Source organism: Humulus lupulus, chromosome 4 (assembly GCF_963169125.1).
Source record: "Humulus lupulus chromosome 4, drHumLupu1.1, whole genome shotgun sequence".
Taxonomy (NCBI): Eukaryota; Viridiplantae; Streptophyta; class Magnoliopsida; order Rosales; family Cannabaceae; genus Humulus; species Humulus lupulus.
In genome coordinates, this window is record NC_084796.1 from 146,345,417 (window position 1) to 146,354,762 (window position 9,346).

A 9,346-nucleotide genomic window follows, 5' to 3' on the forward strand; every position below is an offset into this window, starting at 1 on the left:
TAGTATTTAAATGATATAGAGAAAAAAAAATAGAGAAATTGATGTATGGTGTAATGCAAAAGTTATAGATAAAATAAAAAAATGTGTGTTTTGGAGAGGTATTGTAGCGTCCCAAATTTGCTAATAAGGCTTAGGAACTTGATTAGCGTGCCTAGAGGGCAATAAGTGATTTATTATATTAATATGTGAATTTGATGAGCATGTGAATATAAATACATGTTTATGTGAATTAAGTATGCATGTGGGCCTCATTTGGGGCATGTTTGCAATTTTAGCCGCTGTGGGCCATAAACGCAATATTTGTGTATATTGTGATTGACACCACGTGTGAGTGGTGATATATTTGTAATGCACGATCTGAGATAGTCCTAGGGAACTGTTTAGCTAGAAAGTCAATACATGGTCAAATACTTAGCTTGGGAGGAGCCTAGGGGTATTTTGGGTATATAATGTGTGTTTGGAATTTATGGAGTAACGGGTAGTAATTTAGTAATCATTTGGACATGTCGGAGATTTATACGAACATTCGAGGGATTAGCAGGACATGACAAATGGCCTGCACCACTGCACCACTACGTCCTGCACCTATATGTCCTGCACCACTGCCCTAGCAACGTACCTCTGTACGTTCTTGTCCCCTAGGACCACCGTGTATTAGGGGCCATTAGAGCCCAGTTATAAATAGACCTCCATCCCTCAGATGAAGGGGTTGGAAAATTTCTTTGTACACAAACTCTTTCTCTCTTGTCGTTCTGCAAGCTTTTCATAAGTTCTATCTACTTAGTTTTCATAATACGCTTTGAGTTTTCTGACCTTATATCATTGATGAGTTCTCACCGTCAACAGTTTGGCGCCGGCTGTGGAAAGAACAAGTAACAAACTGTTGTTCTTCCATCAATTTTGACAAGAAGAAATGCCAAGGTGTTCAAGACGCCTACAAGAATATCATGATGCTCACAGATTCACCTGGACGGAGACCAACTAAGAGCCTCCAAAAGAGACCCTCTACCACTTGCGAATGGAGATATGTCAGAGGAACCTCTAGTCCTTGGAGAGGAGAAAGAGGCATCATCCCTGGCTATCCTACCTAACGGAGGTCGTCCAGAACCATCAGTCGCCCCCATTGGTGGCCTGGATACGCACCCTCCTCCTCAACCACCGATTATACCATGCTCCGACCACCTGGATCCAGGTCCCTTTATGCACAGGCCTAGCAAGAGTCCTCGGGTACATTCCGTGAGCTCCAGCTCCAAAACTTGCTTTTATGAAGAAGAGATATGTGAGTCGCACAAAAAGAATCAAAGGTGGAAACCACATTAGAAAACATGCAGGAGGTGCTGAACGACATGCTGCAAGGAAAGGAAAGCATACCCCTTCCCAAGCACAGGGAGTTGGAGCGTGGGAGAGGAGAGACCACCATCCCCGTGGACGACAGGAGGATCCGACATTCCACTAGCCACACTCCTCGGACAAAGCTCCATGAAGGCCCTAGGCTAGGGAAGTACCCCCAAGAGCAAAGGTGGAGGGACGACGCTGGTCATAGAAATGAAGTCGAGGTCACCTCTAAGGAGACTCCCCCTGACCTAAGAGAAAAGCTCAATAGAAGAAGGTCAGATGTAAGGACAACACCCCCTATGGTCCCTGCGGAGGACAAGGGGAAAGGAAAGGCCAACCCTACAGATTTGAGGGACTTCTTCAATAAAATGAGGCAAGATCTAGACACCGAGATGAGGAGCCTTCATAGCAAAATAGTCATTGCATCTGGGGGCACATGATCGATGATGAATTTGACTACGAGTCACCTTTCACAAGAGAGATTCAAGTTGAACGACTCCCATCCAATTTCAAAGAGCCTAATATGATCCCTTATAAGGGCACTACGGACCCTAAGTACCACCTGGATGCCTTCAATGATTTAATGAAACTGAGAGGGGTCATTAGTAGAGCAAGGTGTCACTGTTTCGCTGTCACACTAAAGGGAGTTGTGTACAAGTGCTTCAAGAGGCTAAGACTTGGAACAATCAGGTCATGGCAACAAGTTTTTGATTAATTTCTCCAGCAGCACCATGCAGTGCACGATTACACCATGCCAAGTACCAGCCTTGCTAACATAGAGCAAGGTGAAGGAGAAAGCATGAAGAGCTATATCCACAGGTTCAACATGGAAGCGGCTAAGGTAGGAAGCTTGACTCGAGGAGAACTCAAGATGGCAATCATGGTTGGAGTGCGCCCAGTCAGTAAGATATGGGATAATATGCTCAAAAGAGAGGTCACCGACTTAGGCGACTTCTATGAAAGAGCACAAAATTACATTCATGTAGAAGATGGTCATGAGAACCTTAAGGCGGGAAGAAGTGAACTCCTATCCAAGCCATCGACCCATGAGGGCTTGAATGATGTAAAGAAGAAAAGAGCGTACGAAGGGCCGAGGGAAGACCAATAGAGAAAATACATATACGGAAGTGAACCTAGGAAAACGCCACACACCTTCTATACATACTTGACAAATACCAGGGAACATATCTTCCTCACAAATGAAAATCAGGTCCCCTTCAAGAGACCCCCGACGATGAAGAGAGACCGATCCAAAAGGGACCCTAGTAAGTATTGCCAGTACCACAAATATATTGTCCACACCACGGTGGAGTCTACCCATTTGAAAGTTGAAATCGAGGAACTCACACATAGGGGGCACCTAGGCAGGTAGGCCAGGGAAGCGAGATAGCCCTCCAAATCACTGGCCCATGTGGTCAACTTGTTTTTCTCTGCCTTAGCCAATGAGAGGCCCTTCATTGCCACCTTAAGCTCGAACTGTAATCTTTGCATTGATGAAGAACTCGAGGTGACAAAACAGTAACCCAAGATGGAGGCCTAATTAAAAACAAAGAAATGCAACAATACATCAATGATCGGGCGATATCAAAACAGAAAAACATACAATAAGTGTTTTGACACGCACATGCATAGAGGTTCGCATATAAGCCTCACCCAACTTGGTATCTGGAATGTCATACATAGACCCCCATTCGTCTTTAGGAATATTCCCCATGTAATGGCTCATGGCCTCTCCATATTGGGTTGCCAAAGGATGCCCCCAAGGAGTGGAGGTATGGGCTTGATGGGGGGAGGCATGTATACTTGTTGACACATGCCTAGATAAGGAAGGGGACTGGGAAGGTCCTGATCCATCAACAGAGGCACGGGGAGCAGAGGGGCCTGGAGTCGCCTATTTAGGAAGTGAGGCACCCAACGGCACCTGTCCCAAATATGTCCCCAAAGGAGGAAGAGCATCATTGAAGGAAGGCAGAATAAAATTCCTCTTTGGAATAGAAGAAGCAAGAGGAGGGGTGGTGAAGGCAAACTCGCCACCTACGACAGACGACGGGATCTGGCAAGTGACGTCATCCGTGCATCCATCATCTGCAACCTCCTCAGCCCCATTAGCCAAGGATCTTAAACAAGAATAGTTCTTGGACTCCACCTCAACCTCATCTTCGGTATCCATCATGTCATCCTCAGAGTAGTGATAGTCATCATCATCATCATTGTAACGACCCGAATTCACTAATATGGCTTAAGGATAGCCTAGATGATTAGTGTGCCAGGAGGGCATAATTAGTTTATGTGTGAATTTATTAAGTTTAATGCATGATTTTATGATAAGCATGCTTGAATGGTTATATGAATGTAAATGTAATTATATGCTATAATTGTGAGAACCACATTATCATGTGGGTAAATCTGCAGCATGCGACTTGAGGCGATCCTAGGGAGCTAGCTAGCGGGAAAGTCACAACGGGACTTAATACTTGACTTGGGGCAAGTCAAGGGGTATTTCGGGTATTGGATGGTTATTTGGGTTATCGGGTTATAGAAATAAATAATTGGAGATATATTTGAGGTTAGGAAGCTTAGGTGGGAATACTGGGGAATTTTACCATTTTGCCCTCGGGGAACGTTTCCAGTACCCTGAGCCTCGGGATTAACTTAATTGCTTAAGGATAGAGTACGTAAACTTTAGAAGATAGTAGAACAAAATTTAAACCGACCCTTCCCTCTCTCTCCCTTTCAAGGAAAACCATAGAAAATTGAGAAGAACTTGGCTGGAATTCAGAGAATTAGAGCTGAGATTTAGGAGATTAGCTAAGGATTCAATCAAGAATTAAGGTAAGTCATAAGCTTTGTGCATGGTGGTTAAATTCTATGTTTATGGCTGGGTTTTGAGGTGTTTATGGGTTTTGACATTGAAGGACTGAATTGAAGCTTGGAACTTGGAAGTTAGCTCAGAAATCTCTAAGAGAGTTGGTTCATCAGAGAAGGTAAGCTCGAATTTATGATTTAATGACTGAATCTTAGTGTTTTCTTGACAGGTTTTGATGTTTAAAGCTTTTGGGTTTCAGAGATTGAAGTGGGATTTTGGTGAGTTTCTAGGCTAAGTTTTTGCTGGGTTGTGTTGCTGGAATCGTATTAGAAGTTTTGTGATAATTGAGTTGTGGAATGGGGATGGTTTTGGATGGTTTTGAGTGAGGTTTGAGAGTTAAAAATGGAGGTTTTTCTGGGTTCGAAGGGGTCGGGCTGCGACATAGTTCTTGGTGAGCCGCGGCCCTCTGAAGCTGATGAATGCTAGAGAGGGAGGGCGGGCCGCGACATGGGCTATGTAAGGCCGTGGCTCATGTCTGGTTCTGGGCGTGGGTGAGTGTAACGACCCAAATTTACTAATAAGGCGTAAGGGCCTTGATTAGTGTGCCGGGAGGGCATAATTGAATTATATGTGATTTAATGATTAAAAGCATGTTATATGATTATTTGAATATATGAGATGCATGACTATGTGTATTAGTATGCATGTAGGCCCTGATTAGGTTCCAAGGGCATAATCATAATTTTGGCCCGTTGAGGGCATAACTGTATATATTTGTGATAAATTGATGAGACCACATTATTATGTGGATATATTTGTAATATATGATTCGAGGCGATCCTAGTGAGCGGTTTAGCGAAAAAGTCACGGCGGGGATTTATACCCGGCTCGGGTCGAGCCTGGGGGTCTTTCTAGGAATTTAGAGAATATATTGGAGTCTATTTTGATATTGGGGAATATAGTTGGTGATTGGTTAGGTGTCGGGAAGTAAGCGGTAAATATTAGAGACACTCGAGGAATTAGCGGGAATTGGGAATAAATGACCAGAATGCCCTTGGATGGGTTAAGGGCTTAAATTTTAATGGGAGGGTATTGTGGTCATTTGGTTTATAAGGGATAAGTATTATTAAGTTTTATACTTTAGTGGATTGTGTAGAAAGAGCTGGAAGTCTGAAGGAAAGAAAGGAAAGAAAAGAAAGAAAAGAAGGAAAAGGAAAGAAAGGAAAAACAGGGCAATTTCTAAGAACAGTTTGGGGCTTCTCCACCAATTTCTTCTGGAGATTTGAGGCTAGAATCCAAAGGAGCTTAAGAATGAGATTGTATACTTGAGGTCTTGATCAGGTTGGGGAAACTAGCTGAGGTTGTTCATCAGTTGAGGTAAGACTTTGAGGTTAATATTTCAGTTCTTGGTATTAGTGTTGAATTGGTTTTCTAAGCAGAATTCTGTGGGAATTCTAGGGAGTTGAGGCTGAAGCTTTGAGGGGGTGAAGGCTAAGCTAGTGTGGAGAATAACCTAGGTTGGGCTCACCCATGAAAGGTAAGGAATTCTAGTTCAAGTTCTGTGGTTTCAGTTGTTGTTTTTATAGAGTTTCTGAGCTTTAGGTTCAGCTATGGTGATTTCCTTGATTTGGGGTGCATGTGATTGAGTTATGTGTGGTTGGGATGTGTGGGGTGAGTTGGAGATGTTGGTAGGCTTGTTTTTATGTTTGGTTGAAGTTTGGAAGAGTTTTGGTAAGGTTTGGCTCGGGGAAAATCGAAGGAGGAAAATGCAGGATTTGCTGTGCTGTGACTAACGCTACAGCACTAGTCACTGGGCGCTGTAGCGCTAGGCTATGTGGTCTGGGGCGTTTTAGGCTCTGTTTGTAGCACTGTAGCGCTACCCTGTTTCCAAAAAGGGGATTTGGGTTATTTTCAAGGGTTTTTGCCCTGGGGTTCGAGGTTTGATTCCACCACCCCGTTTGGTGGAATTAGGGCTTCCCGAGGGCTCGGGATTGGTCCCGAGGCTAGGTTTTGGACTTGAGGTTTGGTGATGATTCTGATCTATGGCTGTGACTAGGTGTACACTAGGGCTCAGGAGGGACTGTGCTCGAGGATCAAATTGAATAAAGCTAGCGAATCTAAAGGTAAGAAAACTGCACCCGGTTATGTGTTTGTGATGGGACTAAGAGCTCCCTATATTTGTATGATGTCATAGATGGTATTATGCCATGGGACATGTGATATACGACCTAAGGGTGCCGTAAATAATACGTGCGCACAGGGCGTGGCTCGGCCACTGGTAGCTGAGGACAGATTAACATTCAATGAGCTCGGTTTAAGCGGGCCAGAGTCAGTGGGATAAATAGAGGGTGCGGCCTAAGGTCGTTAACCCTAGTTATCATATGTGAATTGATTGTTGATATGGAATGATATACTTGGTATGCTGAATACTTGATTAACATGAATGCTTAGACTATTGAGTTATGCGGTATGAGTTATTTGAATGTCTGTTGAATGATTATGCTCTGTGATTGTGTTTTCTTGCTGGGTGTCTTCCTAATGAAAACCGAAAATTAAAGACAAAAGGACTCTTGGAGCACAAGTCAAGTGTTTGACTTTTCACAAAAAAAACAAAGACTAAATAAAAAATACAAGATGACAAAATACAATAAGACTCATCAAGCTCCTAAACTGAGTCTTTTGGCTCGCGCCCTCGTCACCAGACCAACTGGAACTATACTTGGATCTTTAGCCTTGGTGTCCTCATCATTCCCCCCCTCTTGAGAAGGATTTGTCCTCAAATCTTCACCTGCATCAGAAGGACTCAAATCAGAAACATTAAAAGTAGCACTAACAGTATACTCACCTGGTAAATCGAGTCTGTAGACATTGTCATTGATCCTTTCTAGCACTTGAAACGGACCATCTCCTAGAGGTAGTAATTTGGAACGTCTTTGTGCTGGGAATCGCTCTTTGCTCATGTGTACACATACCCAATCACCGGGGCCAAAAACCTACTTGTGACGACCCTTGTTAGCATCAAGTTGGTTAGTGTTTAAAAGAGCCTCCTTAACCTCACTTTTTTTTGCATAAAAATTATTTTGTTTTCTCTCTAATTTTCCCTCATTGATCGAACTCTTCTCTTTCTTTTCTCTCTCACTTGATTCGACCCTTTTCTCTCTTTGTCTCTCTTTTTTCTCACTCTCATTCATCTTTTCACTCTCCTTCTTTTGCTCACTCAATTTTTTTTGATCACTCAATTTTTTCAACCTCACTTGGTCTTCATATACTTGCTTTGGCGTCAATGGAGCTAGAGTGATTGTTCGTTGACGGAACGTGAATGAGTACTTGTTGGTGAAGCCATCCTGCTGGACTCGGCGATCAAATAGCCAAGGCCTTCCTAGAAGGAGGTGTCCAGCTTGCATGGGAACCACATCGCACAATACCTCATCCTCATACTTGCCAATTCGAAATGATACCAGCACCTGTTTTGTAACCCTCACTTCACCACTATCATTCAACCACTGCAACTTGTATGGACAAGGATGTTTAAGCGTTGGGAGCCCTAGCTTTTCAACCATGGAAGAACTAGCAACGTTAGTGCAACTACCACCATCAATAATAACACTGCATACCTTGTCTTTCACATGACAACGAGTGTGAAAGATGTTCTCCCGCTGCACCTCTTCTTCCTCTTCTTTGTCTTGCAAATTTAAGGCTCGTCGTGTGACTAGTGCAAGCATCTCACCAGATTCTGCCCCAAACTCCTCATCATCGATAGAAGCATCTTCCAATGGTGGCATGTCAGCAAGATCATCTTCATCTTCAGAATCGAGCTCGCCACTTTCTCGAATCACCATAACTCTCTTGTGGCGCCTTAGGGTCGGTCAAATTAATTTTAGAGAATTTATAAGACATTCTTATCTTTATTGTTTAATACTTAAAATAACTCTTTCTTTTCTCTTTTAAACATTAAAGTACCGCTTAGTTTGGTCAAGTTATGATTATCCACTCTCAAGCTTAATCAAAACTTTGTGAGTGTAACCCATTATTTCGGAGTTCATGACTTAACTTAGGACATGCCGCCTTAGGGTCGGTCAAGCCTAAAATACATCATTAGTTCCTATCTATGTAAGAAATATAACCTTGCTATTGATATGTCCAGACACCTTCCTTAGGGGGACGAAAACAAAGCCGTCGCGAGGCGCTATTCATATCTCACGGTGTTATATTAATAATGGAGACCATGGGTTATGTTTGAGATATCAACCCTCTCCCACTCACTATTTTGAAATAAGTGTTTTTAACCTAATTAATTCCAAATTAATTATAGTTTCTTTAAACTTTATGAACACAATTAAAATTGGAAAGAAAGCGAGTTTCTAGGTCCATGTCCAATTTTAAATTACCAATCATGTTCATCTAAACTTTACTAAAACACTTTTTAAAATAAAGTTGGTTTAAAGAAATTAAGTCATAAAGACTTAAAAAAATTGGTGTGATATTTTACCAAGTTTTCAAAATAAAACTAAGTAATTTACATGCAATTGATTTCACAAAACAATTCATATAAACATATAGGACAATCCTAATAATCATGTTTCTACTGATGAGATGCATGATTATAACTGTGTGGGTTTTTATGTATGGCATACAATGCATGAACATGTTATCAATCACATTAACCACATGAAAATAATTATTTAAATAAATAAATAAGCAATAAATGTTGAACCGGGTGCTTTTGGGTATTTCTAATTTTACAACCACTTTATAAAATTAAAATAAATAAAATAAAATGCCTTGATCTCCATCGGGCTTCTTTACTTTACTGTCGGTAGGATTTGTGGCATTGTTGGTCCAGAACAATAATAAGAAAACAATTTTCAAACTATTTTTTGATTAATTAAAACAAACTTTTAAATAATCAATATTTTTCTTTTTCTTTTTAATTAAAAAAACTTTTAATTAAATCTGAAATGAATTTAAATTAAAATCTGTTATTTTGTAAAAAATAAATTTTAAATAAGATATTCAAAAAAGTTTGTTAAGACAACAAAAATATCTCATTATTTAAATATCAAATTTCAAAAATAGGATATTTAAACATTTTAAAATTAAAAAAAATAACAGATTAATTTCAGAAAAAAAAAAAAAAATTTGGACCGACAGGCGGGGACACACGGCGTCAAAACGGGGTCGCCGGGCTCGGACCGTACGGATCTG